This window comes from Peromyscus californicus, unplaced genomic scaffold (genome assembly GCF_007827085.1).
Source record: "Peromyscus californicus insignis strain IS unplaced genomic scaffold, ASM782708v3 Scaffold_13__1_contigs__length_99412109, whole genome shotgun sequence".
NCBI classification, from domain to species: Eukaryota; Metazoa; Chordata; class Mammalia; order Rodentia; family Cricetidae; genus Peromyscus; species Peromyscus californicus.
In genome coordinates this window covers 88,865,201-88,884,541 of record NW_026294424.1, presented here as the reverse complement: position 1 = coordinate 88,884,541, position 19,341 = coordinate 88,865,201, and the positions used below count along the sequence as shown (strand labels likewise).

The following is a 19,341-nucleotide window of genomic DNA, read 5'->3' as shown; positions in this document are numbered from 1 at the left end:
GACAGCAGTGTGTCTTACTTTTAGAAGTGAATGAAGTATGAGGTTCCTTACGAGTTACTTGCATGGTCTCTGTAAGCACCTGATTACAAGGAGCTTTTCCACTTAAATTTGCATTCCTTTAATACAGTGGACAATGTTTTATTTCCCATGGTAGCTCCTCCAGAATTTTCTCCCCTTCCTAAGGGGAAAACCCTTAGGCACCCTCTATTCTCCTGTCAGCAGTCGGGCCCTGAGAACCTGCAGAGCACTCTACTCGGGCTCACTTAACTTCTTCCCCTGTCACCTGTCCTTATCCTTGTCTGTATGTCCCTTGTTACTTCCCTCACCAGAAGAGTCGCTCTCCGCTATGTCTCTCCAGCCTTACAGTAGGCTGTGTGGACTCCCAGTACACACTCATAGGTATGTCTGTCTATGTATTCCCACTTACTCCAGGTTTTCTATGTCAAGCTTCATTTTTCTTAACACATGCAACACTTCATTCCTTGCAATTAATTTCTCTCTCAGTCTAAAGCATATTCTATATACTCATTACACACTGGCATTGTATACACTCATGTGATTGGATCTGCCATTTCTAGTGGGATGAACTCAACAAGTGTCTTTCCTTTCTATGCTATCTGTTTTCAGGTACCTTGTTTAGTGACAAAAAACAGACCAAGATAGATGCTATTATTTAGTACAGAAAGACTAAAAATATGCTGTTTATCACTGTGACTTCAGGAATCTAATGGCTGAATTAGCATCTCATCATCTTTAAACAGATACACATGGGAAACTAGACCGTTCCTTTCATTGGCCTTTGCACACTGAGACTTTATCTGAGACTACAGAGGGTTTAGCTCCAGAAGCCGGTATCAGCAGGGCCAGGGCCAAGAAAAACTGATCTGGTGGCTAGAAAGGTCTCAGTGCTGTGACACCCACATTAGCCAGATCTCATTGTCTTCTTTATAAGACAGACACAGGGTGAAGGGGCGGGTGAACCGGCTCCATTCTCACTAAGTCAGAGTCATGGAGGCTGAAACAGACTTGAGTAGGACAGAGAGACAAGCAGACTATCTGGAGATCTGGATGCTGACTTAACTGCAAAGGACGGGTTTGCACAGCTTCCCTCCAGCATCTTCCCTGAGGACTAAGTGCTTTTTCTTACATTATGTCACCATTTCCAAGTCTATTACAGAAATACTCCATGAATCAAAATGCAGACTCGGTTGGCAGGGTTCTGTGTTTGACTGAGATTTGTTTATGAACATGACATAAGATTTTAAGCCTCGTTGGTAATTAACTAGATTGAAATGACTAATATAAGCAAACTTTATGAAGATCAATACGCCTGAATTGTAAAATGTATACCATTTGCAGGGACCCTCCCACCCCCATTTTTTTTTCAAACCTTATATGATATGAAGCAAAATGACCAGGAAATATAATTCAATATGATTCCAGAATTTACTCAAGTAGCAACGACTTAACAGAGATAAACAAAAAATATGTGCACAGTCTTATCTGACAAGGTTTTAAAGAATGACCTTTAAATAATTCCACACAGACATGCAAAGTAGCCTGCTCCTGTGCCAACTTTTCAGACGTTTTGTAACATATTTTCTCCTCTCCACTTAAGAAACAGGTCAGACCTACACAGAAAAGCGGAACGTTTTTACTTCCTAAACATTCCTGAGAGAAATTTTCCATACTACAAAATCATTTAGCTAATAAATTACTTTTTAACAGAATAAAACACCCTAGATAAACCAATAAGATTTTATGGAAGGTATGTGAGGCGTTTACAAAGAATCATTACAGACACTGAAATGTCTCCTATTATGTAAAGTAATATGAGAACTTACTAATTTATTTGGACAGATGAAGAATGCTTTAGAAGAATTTTGAAATAGTATAATAAAAAATAAATCTATTTATGTCTCCCCTCTGCATCACTGTAGAGTTTTTCCACCCCACCTCATTTCCCACCTGTTTGGAAAGACACATTCTGGCAGAATGTCCAGGACTTAATATCATTCCTAACCACACACAAATTGAATTCCTGCCTCATAGCATCAAATCCCCAGGGAATAAAATCTGGCCACATAGAAAGAACATTAACTGTTCCCTCACAAGATGGCAGATATTTGGCATACAGCTGCGAGTTTGTTTAAACAAGTTGATTAGTAGTATCACCTTGGCATGTTCCTTGTTTATAATCATTTTGTGTCATTTGCCTATAAAAAGTAGAAGCACACATTTTGTTTTATGAGCCTGGTTTGAACCAATAGGGGCTTCTCTGACCTGACTCAGGAAAACACCGTGTGCATACAAACAAGGAGGACAAAGATACCAGCAACGGGTTTTAAATCCCACCAACATTGCTAGAAGGAGGTTTTGCTCAGCTACTCTAGTAAGCAAAGTTAAAATTTGTTATTAAAAATAGAGATAATTCTTACTATACTTCCTGTCTAAACTCATTGTGGGTGAGTGGACCATGAGATCATGATCTTTGAATATCACTTTAAAATACTTCTTACCAGGAGAGATAGAAGTGATGTGTTAAAATATTTTTGAAAAGGCAATAAGCTAACTAAACTGGCTTGATGGTAGGCGCTTGATAATTGAATATTAGAACTCTGACACTTTTAACAAAATTAAGCTCATGTCTATTTCGACAAGGACTGAGCTAATGGGAAATTGCTTTTCTCTCTCTCTTTATTCACCAGCTATCTTCCCTTCTAACCTAGCTCAAGGATTATTTAGCCCTCCTTGCTTCTTTATATGTTCTCAATTTACACCCATTACTGTTCGTGTAAGACCACAGTCCCTTGCCCTTTTTATTCTAAGCATCAGAGGTAAAGCAGCACTGTTCTGTACTATGAACGTGCATATCTTCTGGTCCAACATTCAAGGTGACCTGTGACAGCTGAGCCTCCACCAGCTTTCATGATTCTGAGCCTATGGCACCTAACTGGATGACACAAATGTGTTTTTCTATTAGCAAATCATCAATATGGATTAGTTATCATTTTCCTTACCATTTTCTTTGCTTTGACCTCTTCTGGCTATGTCATGAAAAAAATAATAATTCTGAAGAGAACCCCCCCCCCCCCGATCACGCATTGCCCATCTTGCTATCTTTTCTGTGTGTTTGTGAAATGAAATCTTGCCTCATGTATACCTTCCTATGCTGGTCTCGGCTTAGTACACTGGCCATCAGCAGACAATCTTAACCTTCTCCCCAAGCTAGAGTTTCTCTATGGCAGTGGTTCTCAACCTTCCTCATGCTGTGACCCTTTAATAGAGTTCCTCGTGTTGTGGTGACCTCCAACCATAAAATTATTTATTTTGGTTGCTACTTCATAACTGTAGTTTTGCTACTGTTATGAATCGTAATGTAAGTATCTTTGGAGAGAGAGGTTTACCAAAGGGGTTGCAAACCACTGCTTGAGAACCACTGCTCTAAAGCTCTGGGATCATCTTCTTGCTGGATATTGCTCTCTCGGTAGTACTGCATCTTGACACTTAGATATGTCTTCTTTCAACGTTCTCCTCCCTAGCTCTACACCAGTGAGAAGAGCCATGCTATCCCACTGATGATATTAACACTACAGCTATTATCAGATAAATTACAAACAACAGTAATTACTAAGACTTTTAAATATTCATTACATGCCGGGCACACTAGTATTAACTCAATATTCACAAAACACTCTGTCAGATAATTACCATTATTAACATCTAATGAAGAAAGGATCATGTAAATTTCCAGGGTCACATAGTATCAGATGGGTTTTCTGTCTTTGTATCCTAAACATTTAAGAACCTCCCTATATGGAGTGCACCTTGGCATCCAGAGTGGGAGTCACTTTATCTTCCCACTTTCTCAACTCTTTTATTGTGTTTGTAGCAGCTTCTGCTCTTTATAATTCTCATTTACCTTTCAAGCAGACCTCTCCATATTCTCATTATTTCACTTGCATAGATATGGCATTCTTTGCTTCTCATGCCATTCAGCCTAGTCTCCCTGATCTGGACCAAAACCCCCTCTATAGTAATATCTGATAAGTCACTTCCCTGGTTTCAGTAGTTCTCAGTTACTTTTGGGATAGAAACACAAGTTCAGTAGAGACACTGCCTTCCTCACCAAAGCTCACTCTGGTCACCTTTCTCTCCCCATGAATGGCCAGGAGACTGGAGATCCAAAATTAAGCCTGGACTGTATCTAGAATTAGGTTTGGTGGTATATTAGGATCATGAGCAGGATAATTAATTTTCGCAGGGAATTTAAACTTGGTGCCTAAAAGTAAGAAAGAATGAGTTTCCAAAATATAATAAACCATCAGTTATATTTTGGAAATAATGTGTTTGGGAAACCCAGTGAGCATCTCAACATTTAGGCAAAAGGAATTTGATTTAGGTAAAAACTGCAAGTTAACAGAACTGAGGAATGGTATCAACTCCAGCACTGTGGCCATTTCTTGACCTGATCTTGTGAATTTGATTAGCTTCCAATATTTCTTGGAACTCTCTAATTAGGTGTAAATCAGAGGAAAACCACCTCCCATTTACTTGGTTTCCTTGTTTGCCATGAGGAGAATCTTGAAATCTCCTTTTGGAATCATGCCTATGGTGTCTGCAACTGGGGGCGGGGGGGGGGGGGGGGGGGGGGGGGGTAGGGGGGAGGGTGGGGGTCACGTGACAGGCAACTGTGCAGTCTGGAAAGGCAGCAGCAGGTAGCATGCTGTCTACTGGGGCAGCAATGAAGTAACGGTGAGCCAGATGCCAGCGGGCCACCGTGGCTTAATAAAATCACCACCATGTCCAGTAAACCAGAGGAAGATCTAAAAGAATAAAAGAACATTTGAAAAACCATTCAACTGCATTCTGGAATAATGACTTAGCCTTAGGGCATGTCCGTTAGAGCGTTTAAGAGCCTGAGTTCTCACTCTAAGGACGAATACTGCACAGAACTTGAGAAGTACTGTTTAGCAACTTTACTGACATCAAAACACTTATGGGTACTTGGAAAACTCAAATTCTGCCAGAAATAGTAAATGCATGCTAGTTTTCCGCGTGCAAATGATCTGTTACGGCATTACTAACTCTATGATGGGAATATTTGTAGCACAGGTAAAATTCTTTATAGGCTATAACTGTGTTACTAAAATAGTGTTTAGCATGTGAGAGACACCTAGAAATGGTTACTGTCCTTAACACAAGTGGAAAAGAGAGCCAAATTAAATTAACTTGTTAAGAAATTCAAGTGCAGTATATGCCCTCGTTTATTAATCCACTGTCTATTAGTTCAAAACTGTGCACTGACTCCTGGACACTGGGCTGGATTCTGGTGATGTAATGTAGCAGCAGACACAGTTGGCCACTGAGGGAGAAGAAAACAGAGGTAGCACCTACTAAGCTGAGGTATTTTTTATAGGTTAGACACTTACGTTGGTTTTTAAATGACTTAACTCACTTAACTTGCATAATGTAATCGTGAAATTTATGGTTCACTGCATTTGATAAGAAAGTGTATCTCAAAGATTCATGTGGTTTGCCACAGCCATAAAGACAGGAACTTACAAGGCCAGCATTTTAATTTTGTGCTCAATCCAGTGGTATCATTCTTTAATCTTCCACTATTCAGCTACGACACTGGAGTTTTTTAATATCAACTTAAGCATGTTGGCTTGGACTTCTTGAGAAGGAAAAGACCTATAATCTCTTAGTTGCTTATTTAAAGTATGTATGGATTATTTAATATCCATTAAAATTTATATAGATATAGATATAGATATAGATATAGATATAGATATAGATATAGATATAGATATAGATATAGATATATCTCAATGTAAAAATTTGCTCTAATATAACCTTAAACTATTTTGGATATAATGTTTCTATAAACACACGTAGGCACAGATTGTCCTATGCCATGTTATTTCACATGAAACTGTCGGGTTGAAAGCTGGATAGGGGCATAAATTTTGCCTTGACTATTTCTACTGTAATTGACAACCTAATTATTATCATCACTCAATTGCTTCCATTGAAGTCCAAATCTATTACTCACCAAATCTATGTATGTTGTCCACTGCTCATGGCTGAAGATTAGTCTAAATTCTGGAGACCCAGAACACCAAGTTTCAAAGGCCAGGAGTTAGTGGCTGTCCCTCATCCTTTCTTTTTCTATTTTGCTAATTTTTTTGTCTCATTTCTTTATTTTGTGCATGTTTTCCTTTGGAGATGAAGGTATTTGTGGTTGTTACACCTGTTGGTATGAACTAGGAAAGGTGAGGTAATAAATCATAAGAGTAGGTTTTAAAAAACACCAAAATGACTGCTGTACACTCACAGCTGTTTCAGTGAAGACCTCCCAACCTTAGTCTCGCCTGTTGGGATGCATCCACGAAATGCTCCTCTAGGTTCATGTGGTGAGTGTTTCATCTGTTACTGGTGGCAATATTTTTGTGTGAGTGCGTGTGTGTGCATGTGCGTGTGCATGTGCGTGTGTGCGTGTGTGCGTGTGCGCGTGTGCGCGTGTGCGTGTGTGCGTGTGTGTGTGTGTGTGTGTGTGTGTGTGTGTGTGTGTGTGTGTGTGAGAGACAAGGTGGGGGGCTTCTAATACTTTTAGGAAATGGGGCCCAGTTGGAAGAGGCAGATCCCATAGTCCTGGTGTGGAAGGTTGCATGTGACCCCCAGACCTTTGCTGCTTCCTTCTAGCTGCTATGATGGGTGCAGCTCCACTACACCACTCTCCTATCATACAGCTAATACTGGGAACAGAATGAATAACTCTTCCTTGTGCCATTTGTATGTCATGGACTTAGTCTCAGAAAGGAGGAAAGTGACCAGATACCATCCTATAAAGGAATCTGCCCCACTTAAAGACTCATTTAACTCGGATATTTGATTCTGAGTTACTTTAAATAAATAATTTTTGATAGCTCTACATCAACCCTTTAATAAATAACTTTTTTTTTACTTTTTGTTTGTTTGTTTGTTTTTTGTTTTTTTGAGACAGGGTTTCTCTGTGTAGCTTTGGGCCTTTCCTGGAACTCGCTCTGTAGACCAGGCTGGCCTCGAACTCACAGAGATCTGCCTGCCTCTGCCTCCTGAGTGCTGGGATTAAAGCCATGCACCACCACCACCCGGCAATAAATAACCTTTTTTAAAGATTTAACTTGAATTAAAATATGTAAAAACTACCAGACCTGTGTATGTTTCAAATAAACTTAATTGCACTGCACCTCTCCCATTGACAGTACACTGTAATCCAGACTGCTTCTCTTTTCATAAGGTCCCTGGCCACTGCCCTAAGTTCATTTTATACTGTTCTTCCCAGTGCTTACCATGTTCCACACACAGTGGCCTGCAGTTGTTCTCCACACACACTGTACCCTTCACACTTAGGTCTTTGCACTCACTACTTCTTAGCACACTCACACCATTTCTTCCCACTGGTCTTCTTGCTATTCTGAACTCATTTCAAGTGTCACCTCCTGAGAGAAGACTTCCATCATTTTACTTTTAAGCTTCTCTTCAATCTTTACTGTGTTCCATGCATTTACTCTCTTTCGTGTTTATCACATAAGATTACCAACTTTAACTTGGTGTATGTATTGGTCACCTACTTCCTTCGATAGAAAGTAAGTGACATAGGACAATCTTTGTTTTAGTCACGGCTCTATTCCCTCGGGATCTCTTGTTTTCTTTTCCACGTCTGTAGAATACAGAGCACAGAAGGTAATTCTTGGTAGCAAGAGATTCCACCGAGACAAAATGATGATGTGTGCAGATTCTCTGCCTTTCTAGTGATCTTGCAGTCCTTTATTAATTTTCACGTTTCTCAATTGACATTTTCATTTCCTCTACCACTTTTCACAGACTGAGCATCTGCCACATACTATGGAAAGACTAGACTTGCTTTTTATTTTTTTTTTAATAATTTAACTTTATCTTATGTACATTGGAGTGAGGGTGTCAGGTTCCCAGGAACTGGAGTTACAGACAGTTGTAAGCTGCCATGTGGGTGCTGGGAATTGAACGCGAGTCTTCTGGAAGAAGAGGCAGTGCTCTTAACTGCTAAGCCATCTCTCCAGCCCCGTAGACTTGTTTATTATAATTACAGCATCTCTCCAATGTATTCTCCAAACAAGTAACTTATTTGAATATAGTGTATTTAAGACACCATGAATTCAATTTTTCTCATTTTAAAGTTGTACATACACAAGGCTTTTATTTATGAGTATATTTTGTAATGTTGTAAGATAATAAAGCCAAGATCAACAATTTATTATACAATAGATTATATTTAGTTTTCTTTGGTTGATTTCTAATACATTCAATTCTAGCTATACCAAAAGATGTTAATTTGGGAATTTGGGGGTGGGGAATAATTCAAATATTCTTTACACAGATGCTCACATCTAGGTGAGCAAGATTTGCATTTTAGAAATATGAATGTGATAGAAAATAATGTTGTCCTGTCTGGGTAATAGAGGTATCTTCTGTAGATGCTAGCTATAACTTTCACTGAGTTATATGTGAGAAAGCTATCCCTGGAACAAGCAGAAAGGAGCTGGGTCCTTAAAAGCAAAACAACAGGAACTTTCCAGCACTCCATAGGTAAACACAAGACCTGCTCAAAAGCTTTGCCAATATCTGTTTGCATTAAAAAAGAATATAATAGATTTCTTAGTATATCTAGAAATATACAAAGTAGTGTACTCTTAGTTCAAACATATTAAAATTTTCATCAACAAAAGATGAAGCATGAGTCTTTATGGAAATACTATGTACTCAAATATGTAAGTCATCTGTACATCTATATCTACCTTGGCTTTCAAATGTACTTGGTTTAGTTTAGTGATGCTATCAGGAGGCATTTCAGACATTATAGATTAGATAGGTTTGAAGCAAACCCTAACAAATTGCTCCACCCTGCAAGAACATCAATCCACAGAGCTTCACCAGGAAGGGTGGGATAATAACTCCTGACTCCAAATATAAGTCTGATTATGGAGACCTTTTATAAAATACACAAATAAAAATACCATTTTCTGCTCACGGTTCCCAAGTTTATAATGTTTCTGTCCTACACAATTCCACTATAATGGTTTCTCATAGTATCAAATTCAGGACATGTCCAAAACAAACAATTTCACATTTTATGCTATAATTGATCTGAAATATTTAACAGTAACCATGAATATTGTCTATAGTTAACATTTAACAAATGTTTTAATTAAAATACGTTTAACTCACTTCCCACTATTTTCTTCCCTCAAGTCCTTCCCAACGATCCTCCTCTAACCCCCTCTCACGACCCCTGATTCTCAAGTAGATAATCTCTTTTCCTTGAGTTTTATTTTTAAATATACACACATATATACATACACACTTACATATATGTGTATATATACACATATATATGCATATATATATAATTTACCGAGTTCATTTTTGTTGCTTATGTGTATATATTTTTAAGGCTCTGCATTGGACAGTCAATAAGAGGGCTCCTCTCTGGGAGAGGCTAATTCTCTTTCTCCCAGCAGTCAGTAGTTGCCTGTAGTTCTTTGTCTAGAGGTGGGAACCCACAAGATTTAGCCCCTTCCACACTGACATGTCTACTGATACCGCCATTCTCCTGGCCTTGTTTACGCAGCCATTTCTGGGAAAGACTTTCCCAGCAGGCTTCCTGGTATCCTGCCCCTCGCAATTCTTCCACCTCTTCTTCTGTGACATTCCCGGAGCCACAGATGCCCGATGCAGCTCTGCCTTCTGGATCTAGCCTCCCTACAGTCTGGTGATCTCTGCATTTTATGTCCAGTTGTGCTTTTTGTGATGATCTTCCTTTGCTGTAAAAAAAAGATGCTTTTTTTTAAAAAAAAAATGAGAAGTGGTAGCTAAACTTATATGTGGATATTAACGTGAGATTTACAGTGTAGTAGGGAGCTGTGCTCAGCTAGCCAAGTGATGGTAGTTGATTCTTTTCTAAGGTCCGTGACAGCAATAGTCCCAGGAAGCTGGCTGGGTTTCCAGTACCTGGCATGATTCCCCTCCTGTTGAGTAGTCCTTGAATTCAACTAGACAGCTGTTGCTTGCCACAGACACGCAAGTGCCACTTACTGTCCCTTTATGCATATCTTGTCATGCTTGAAGTTTTTGTGGTTCATAGGTGTTGCAGCTGGGTAAGGCAGTATAGTTGTTTCCCTCCTCTGAGAGTTTACATAGCATTTTCTGGAACCATGGGAGCTAGGCTGCAGGTAAGAGGCTTTCAGGTCAGACGCAACTGGAATCATAAGAGTCCTACATCCTAAGTGTGTGGTGTCTTCAGCAATAGAGACCTACTCTCAACCCCGAGGGGCAAGCGATGACTTCATCAATAATCTATACTGTTTTGGGAGTCACTTGAACTACCCAGTCCAACATATTACTCCACAGATAGTTGCTCAGGAGGGCTCATTCATTCCCAATAGCTGAAAATGGAAACAATTTAAATGTCCTTCAACAGATGAATGGATAATAAAAATGTGGCACATGCACACAATGAATACTATTCAGCAATAAAGAAAAAAGAAATCATGGAATTTTCAAGGAAATGAACGAATCTAGAGAAAATTACATAAAGTGAAGCCACCCAGATCCAGGAAGACAAAGCCACATGTTCCCTCTCATAGTGGTTCCTAGCCCTAAATCCTCAGATAGGATTATAGGATCTTGAGTAACTGCAAAAACAAAGACAGCATAAAGGTATCATGGGGGGAGTAGGAGAGAAAAAGCAGGATACAGGTGATATAAAGTAAGAAATGTAATAACACAGGTGGCTGGAACTAGAAAGGACAGAGGGAGGTCAAAACAGAAGGAGGAGGAGAAAAAGCAGAAAAATAATGCCAAGATTGCTTGATAAAGCAATAAGAAATCATTATTTATTCTATATTTACCTAAAAGTATATATAATACATATAAATTTATGCATATACATACACACACAGAGAGAGAGAGAGAGAGAGAGAGAGAGAGAGAGAGAGAGAGAGAGAGAGAGAGAGAGAGAGAGAGAGAGAGAAAGTTAAGCTACTTGGACTGACAATGGTACCCACAAAAACTATAGCCAAACAAAAACCCCAGTCCCAGAAATCTCTATTCAATTAACATTTGAATATAACTAAATATATGACTTCTATTTAAAAGTTAGACATGTGAAAGAGCGCTTCAGCCAAGAACTCTTACATGCATCTACTTAATACCACTGCATTTTGAAGACAATGGAATTCACCACCGAATGCAAATGCTGGTAGCTCTTCTGTGCACCTCTTACTATGTAGAATGACAAAATTCAGAGAGTGTCTGGCAAATGATCTGCCCTGAGACTATGTTTGTAATCAAAGCATCAAGCAGAACATAGATGTATACAGTTCTTCCCTAATAAGAGAACATTGTTACATATAAAACAACCAATGACTAGAAACTAGCCTTGAAAAACAGGAAAAAACTAATAAAACCCAGAGCACTCCACTCTCGGCAAGGTGGCATAAGGGCTGAGCTTTTCCTTTTTATTAGAATTGGCAGGCCAAGAGCCCAGGAATGCCTGTCCTGTGAGATGTATGTACTGACCTCAAAGGGTGAAATGCAGGGCTGTATTTATTCAGGTGAAAAAATACAAAGCTTGCGTGTTGTTCAGCGGTGATCAAACAAAGAAGATTCCAAAGAATGTTCTCCATTGTGTGGCTTTCAGACCTCAACCGCTGCATTTCCAGAATGTTGTGGCAAGCCAGAAACATCAAAAAATTTTAAGGTCAGTGACAATTTTACACAAAACAGTTTTTCAAGGAGGGGATATTTGTAATATTTCTATGTAAGTAATATTAAGAGAAATTTTTGTTGTAACTTTCCTAGTGAGGAGATCCAGTGCGTTCAGTTCCGGATGGAGGATTAGAATGGTCCTTGGTTTCCACTTTGTCAACTTCACCAGGATAACATATTCAAATTATTTTTTTACAAACCTCTTGCATGCTTCCTAAGGGATGGATATAAGACTCAAACCCAGAGCTGAAGAGTTTAGAACAGTAATTCCCATCTCAGCGTCAATTCTCTCCTCTGTATAACTTTCTTCAATAATTAGCTAGTAATATGATCTTCCATGGGTCTCAATTTTCTTACTTATGAAATGAGGAAATTAAAACAGATCATTTACAAACCTCCTTTGAGATAGGAAACTCTGGGATTCTACAATAAATAACTTCAGGAGTTCCAAAGTTGAGAAGATCCTGGGTGGCAGAACAGAGTTTGACATGGAATGTGAAATATGGGGTTTTAATAAACAGAATGGAGGGAGGGGCACATTCCAGGACTATGGGATTGGGTGAACTTGGGAGAACTGATGTAATAGTTTTATATGCGACCAACCTTCTAGAAAGGATCCTCCTGATCAGGAGGGAGGAAGCTGATTGGCAGGCTGAGCCAGACAGGGGGGCGGCTTGATTGTCCAGCAGGGGGTCCAAATTTTATTTTAGAAGCAAAACTAATTTCTAAGGAGATTAACTTTTATAAAATGTATTCTGTCAAGATTAACAAAAACAATAAATATGGGTGTCTCCAAAGAGGTAGAATTCGTGTGATCACTCTATCCATACAGGAATGAGTTGCCAAAAGTAGGTTCAGTCAGGAGTTAAAGGGGGTAACAAAGGCCACCTTCTCAGTGGAGTAGCAAAGAGATATCCAATATTCATATTTTATTTAAGCATTATCCTTCCTTGGAATTGGGTATTGATCCATGTACTACCACTGCACCATAGCCTAATGGTTATTATTTATTATTGCTAAAATATAAACCAGTAAGAGCTGCAATACCTTTCTCTGTGTGCAGTAAGATGGCAAGTTGTTTTTTCACATGCATTGGATGCTACATTGAACTAACGAAGGATTTAATTCTCATCATATTTTCTAGGAAGTTAGAGGATAGTATTTGTAAGCAAATAAAAGCAGCTAGTAACAGTTTCACAATGGAGACAGAAGGGAAACTCAACAGGCCAGGGCAGTATCTGAGCAACTAAAAAGCTAAAATGGCGTGAAATGTGAATCTCATTAGATGGGACAGAGTCTGAAAAACTCTCCTAGGATTTGATTCTAACAGCGTTAAAACAGAATTGCCATCAAAGTTGCCATGGATTTACTTAATCTTCAACACATAGGCTATACTTGCTTGCTTAGTATAAATCTGCAATTAAACTATAAAAATGGTTCTTAGCGCATTACCTCTGGGATCCTTTGTTCAAAGTTAGTTCCCACAAGAAGATGAAAAATATTGAGAACCCGAATCACTCAGTATTACTTGTGCCAGATCCACAGTGGAGATCCCAAGGCAGGCATATTTAACGAGGGAGTCAATTGCTGCCTCAGTTCTAATTTGGCCTTTTCCAGTATCCAATATGTTTCTCTCAAATGAACTGGTCTGTAGGGAGCTTCAAAACTCAGGGTGTGTGAAGAAAAGGAGCAGTGGGGGTGGGGGAGGATCAGCCCTATGACAGTTTTGTGTGAGCTTCAATTTCTTACAAAGTTATGTCAATTGAATTGCATGGCTTAAATTAACCACATAAGCACCTTAATTAATCAAAAATTCCCCTTAATACCAGCTATCACACATACTACCATTTTACTGTGGGGTAGCATATTTCTGCATTGTCCTGCATATGGTCCAAATTAGCACCTGCAGAGTTCAGTTATTAAATGAGAAACAGCGCTTTACTTGACCTGTGGAGTTCTTGTATACAAGAACCTATCCAACAGCGTTATGCCTTCCCTTATCAGATGTGTGTGGTATGACATAATGAATGTAATACTTCAGTGCAAATGGCAAGATTTCAATTCCCAAGCATGGGGTCATGTTTCTCAGTTCCTTGTTTTGAAAGCAGACATTATGCATTGGGTAGCTCATGTTGAAGCCCTGGATTTTTTTCCCCCTTGGAGATCTCAAACCAAATCTGAGAAACTAGTAACCCAAATTTAATAACAGTTGGAAAATGTATGTGCTGAACAAGAACTCGGTAGATTAAGTGATGAAAACGCCAGAGGAATGCTAGGTGAATGTGTGGGGCCAAACCAAGATCTCTTTTATCTGGAAAATCTGTCAAGGTACATTGTGCTGTTTAGAACATTAAATTCTAGTATTAAGATCTCTTTTTGTTTGCTGCTTTTATAAAGCAATGTTCAGGTCCAAGTCCAAAATGATTTTCCAATATTGCTTAAATTATATTTACTCACACAAGCCAGTATAATTAAAGTGGTTAATTGTTGTCTCAGTTGTAGTTCGCCTTTTCCTAGGAACCAGTGTGTGGGGTTTTATTTGTGTTTGTGAATCATACTATTTTACCCATTCTTTTGGAATAAATGTAAACACACACACACATAAATCTCTGTCTCTCTCTCTCTTACACACACACATACAGAGACACAAACTCTCTTTCACACACAAATACACACACACACACACACACACACACACACACACACACCTGAAATTTAATGGACAGAGAAAGTTTTTTTTTTTTTGTTTTTTTGTTTGTTTGGTTGGTTGGTTTTTCGAGACAGGGTTTCTCTGTGTAGTTTTGGTGCCTTTCCTGGAACTCACTCTGTAGCCCAGGCTGGCCTTGAACTCACAGAGATCCTCCTGCCTCTGCCTCCCGAGTGCTGGGATTAAAGGCGTGTGCCACCACCGCCCAGCTGAGAAAGTTTTAAGAGTGCAAATAGACAAAAGAGAAAGATGGATATCTATTTGCTTCGGAAAGGAATATTTATGTTAGGTAGTAGCTATAATAAAATGTGTTCCTGCGTTTGTGTGTATGTGTGCATATATATGTGTCTGTGTGTGGTAGGTATGTGTTCCTGCGTTTGTGTGTATGTGTGCATATATGTGTCTGTGTGTGGTAGGTATGTGTTCCTGCATTTGTGTGTATGTGTGCATATGTGTCTGTGTGTGGTAGGTATGTGTGCATGTGGGTAGAATCCAGGGTCACCCTTGTGCTTCTTCCTGTAGCTGCTCTTTCACTTTTTGTTAAGGAAGTGTCTCTCATTGCACTTGGAGGTTAGTTACTCTTTCATCTGGAGTGGCTCCCCAGCAAGGCCCAGGGTCCCCCCTTTCTCCACCCCTCAGTGCTAGTATCACAGCCGCAGCCATCGCATGTGGCTTCTTGACAAGGGAGCTGGGAATCAAACTCTGGACCTTGTGTTCCTGCGGCAAGCCCATTACTAACTGAGTCATTTCCCCAGCCCCAATAAAAGGGTTTTAAGATGTTCAAAAACTGGTATTCCTCAGTTCTCGAGGCTTCTCTTTTCAGTCGCCTGGAATCCTGTTGCTTGGCAGCCTGTGCTCGCGTGCGCAGACATGACTTCAAACAACTCTACCCAACAAGCAGCTCAAAGCTACAGGGCCTGTCCTACCCAGCCTGGGCAGGGCTGCTCCCAACAGAGCATCAACCCTCTGGCCAGCAGAGCTATATTGGTTATGTCCAGCCAGCTGACACTTCAGGATATATGGGCAGAGCAACTATGGTTCTTCTTATGACCGATCCAAAGCACTAGGGCACTCAGCCAGCTCCCCAGGGATATGTTTCCACTGGAGGCTATGGGAGCAGCCCAAGCTCCCAATCTTCTTATGGGCAGCAGTCTTCCTGTCCTGGCTATGGCCAACAGCCAGCTCCTGAAAGCACCTCAGGAGGTTATGGTGGCTGTTCTCAGAGAAGCAGCCATGGGCAGCCCCAGAGTGGAGGCTGTGGCCAACGGTCTGGCTGTGGTGGACAACGAGAAAGCGACAGACAGGAACTAGGCTCCCATAATCCACCTCAGGGTTATAAACAACAGAACCAGGACAACAGCAGCAGCGGAGGGGGTCCATGGGGTGGTGGAGGCAACTATGGCCAGGACCAGTCTTCCCTGAGGGATGGAGGCAGTGGCTGGTTATGGCAATCAGGACCAGAATGGTGGTGACGGTGGTGGCTATGGGGGAGGCCAGCAGGATGATGTGAGTCATGGCAGAGGTGGTGGAGGTGGTTACAACCAAAGCAGCGATGGCTATGAACCCGTGGAGGTGTCTCAGAAGGTGACAAGGTGACCATGGAAGTGAAAGTGACTGTGGCGGCTTCAATAAACTTGGTGGCTCTAGTGATCAAGGATCATGTCATGATTCCGACCAGGATAATTCAGACAACACCACCTTTGTGCAAGGCCTACCGGAGAATGCTACAACTGAATCCGTGGCTGATTATTTCAAGCAGATTGGGATTATTGAGACAAATAAGAAAACGGGGCAGCCTATGAGCAATTTGTTTACAGACAGGGAAACTGGCAAGCTGAACGGCGAGGCAACCATGGCTGGGGAGGATTTCCCAGTAAAGCTGTTAGAGGTGGTGCTGTGGGATGTTCTGTATGGCAGATGTGTTGCTGATTAGTCAATAAATAAAACACTGATTGGCCATTGGCTAGGCAGGAAGTGTAGGCAGGACAAGGAAGAGAATAAAGCTGGGAAGTGGAAGGCTGAGTCAGAGAGACACTGCCAGCTGCCAGGATGAAAAACAGCATGTGAAGATGCTGGTAAGCCACGAGCCATGTGGCAAGGTATAGATTAATGGAAATGGATTAATTTAAGCTATAAGAACAGTTAGCAAGAAGCCTGCCACGACCATACAGTTTATAACCAATATAAGTCTCTGTGTTTACTTGGTTGGGTCTGAGCTGCTGTGGGACTGGCGGGTGAGAGAGATTTGTCCTGACTGTGGGCCAGGCAGGAAAACTCTAGCTACAAGGTGGTGGGCATCAGGGAACTGGAGACGGGAAGTATTCTAATTCTCCCTGTGAGAACATGAACTTCTCTTGGAGAAATGAATGCGACTAGTGTAAGGCCCCTGAGACAGATGACCCCGGAGGGGGAGCAGAAGGCTTTCATATGGGGGAGATGGCTGTCATGTCATATATAGGAGGATATGATCTGGGCAGCGACCAGGGCCCAGGCGCTGTCCCGCAAGGGCTTTCGAGGGGGACAGGGTGGTGGGGACAGAGGCGATTTTGGTCCTGGCAAGATGGACTCCAGGGGTGGGCACAGACAGGAGAGTAAGGAGAGTCCATATTGGCATGGCTCAGGAAGTTCTAGGACAGCTCTTCTTCCTGTACCCTTATTTTGTAAACTTTCAGTTCAGGGTTGCCCATGGAGTTTTTTGTGTGTATGTCAACTACTGTAAATGTAACCACTCTGGTTCCCGTTAGAAACCATCATTTTAGTTTTTAAAAAAATCTAGTATTAATGACAAGTTATGAGTATGTCTAACCCCACTGTATAAAGAGCTAGGATACAGATTTAAGTTACTATATAAGATGTAGATAATATTATTTTCTATGAAATCATTAAAATACTGTAACTAATGTATATGGCTCTAAAACTTAGGAAAGGAAATTTTATAATGAAGGAAGGGAATTACCCTGATGACACAAAAGCAGTTTAAACAAATATTTATTGAGGGTGAATGGAAATAGTATATGCTCAATAATATGCCAGAAAAAAAAGCTTTAAAAATATAAAACTATACTTAGATCATATAGTGACTTCTCACTCTGATGAAGTTAAATCAATTGTATGGTTGGTAGGGAAAATATGAAATAACAATTTCAATGTAAGTAACAAAAATTAAAACAAACATACACATAAGAAAAGTCCCGCAATGCCCCTGAACAAAGGAAATGTCACATGCATTCAGCAGCTTACATCCTGGCAAACCAGTCATACCACAGAAAGATAGAAAGATACAGACCATTTTGGCAAAAGTTTAGAGATGCACGGCCACTCCTGGCAAAGTTGGGGAGTAGTTCTCAGAGATGATAGAACTTTAAGCTATTAGGCTACCATTTAGAAGGCAAATGTGAACAAATAGGTTTGAAGTCGATGAGAGCCAAAAAGTTATAAAAGTTAACTTATCAGCCAAATGTTGAAATACTGTAACTAATGAGCACTCCTTACAACTCAGAAAAAGAAATTTAATAATACAGAAAAAGAAATGGACTATATTTTCATGATAACACATAAATAACCTATATATCTACATATATGTAACATATATGCATATATGGAGCATTTTCTATGCACAAGAGATGATGAAAAGTATACATGGTTAATGAAAATCTCAGAAATATCTCAAACCCAATCATATAATCAAAAATACAAAATTATACACACTTAAAACCCAATGAAATATTATTTTTCAAGTCAGGTGCTGTACTTGTTTTCCAAAACTGGTGTCATATAAAGATTCCAAAACTAGATGTAAAACAAAGGATAACCAGACTACAACCCACAGCTCCAGAGAAGTTAGCTAACAAGGAGGACCCTAAGAGGGGTGCATGGATTGCCCTGGGAAGAGAAAATAGATGAGATCTCCTGAGTAAACTGAGGGCAAGGTGGGGCAATAGAGGATAGGGGATGGGGGATGAGAACATAAGGGAACAGAATGGTCGAGCTGGAACAGGGATGGAGTGGGAGAGCAATGAAAGAGATACCTTGATAAAAGGAGACATTGTGGGGATAGGGAGAATCCTGGTGCTAGGAAATTTCTTGGAATCCGCAAGGATAACCCCAGCTTAGACTACTAGCAATAGTGGAGAGGGTCCCTGAACTGGCCTACCCTAGTAATCAGATTGGTGAATATCCTAATTGTCATCATAGAACCTTCATCCAATAACTAATGGAAGCAGGTATATCTGTAAATTTCATGTTATTAAATTAATATCAATCTCCTCTCCTACACATCCCTTAGAAATGACAAAATAAGAAAATATTGTACCTAATAAGTAAATGAAGGACTTCTAACTTTATAAAAATAGAATTCCTGGGCACTAGATTTGGTCTCATAAAGTGTGAGGATCTATAGAGACATAAAGTTGAATAAAATATGAATCTGTGTACTTAGATGAAAATTTACTAGCAGAACTTTTGAGACGTTTTGAGAGTCTGTAGATAGTTCACAGAGCTCAACATTTACATAATATTCTATAGAGACTTCCATTTCTATCCACATCACAAGATTAACCTAAACTGGAGATAATTCATTCTATAGAATTAAAGAAATGGAAGTGTTGTAGAGCGGGGAAAGAATTGACAAAATCTGTAGACCAGATGGAGAAAAATGGGATGACTGAGAGGTAATTCACAACCCATAAATCAGCACTGATGTCAACTGACTAACGGCTACAATAGAGAGGGAGATTTCTGACCAGGGGTTCCAGGGCCGTGCTTGGCAGCAATGTGTTCAGCATTCCTACCAACAGGAGGGATAATGACCCTGGAGGCATTATCCAGACACAGCATTTAAT

At 40.1% G+C, this 19,341-nt stretch overlaps 1 protein-coding gene and 1 pseudogene across 1 annotated transcript in view; one reads left to right on the top strand and one right to left on the bottom strand.

The window, feature by feature from the left end:
* Cfap299 (cilia and flagella associated protein 299) overlaps positions 1–19,341 on the bottom strand; it is a 498,813-nt gene that overhangs the window by 244,454 nt on the left and 235,018 nt on the right. The window lies entirely within an intron of this gene.
* The window catches only part of LOC128108999 (RNA-binding protein FUS-like), a 45,028-nt pseudogene continuing 41,057 nt past the window's right edge, over positions 15,371–19,341 (top strand).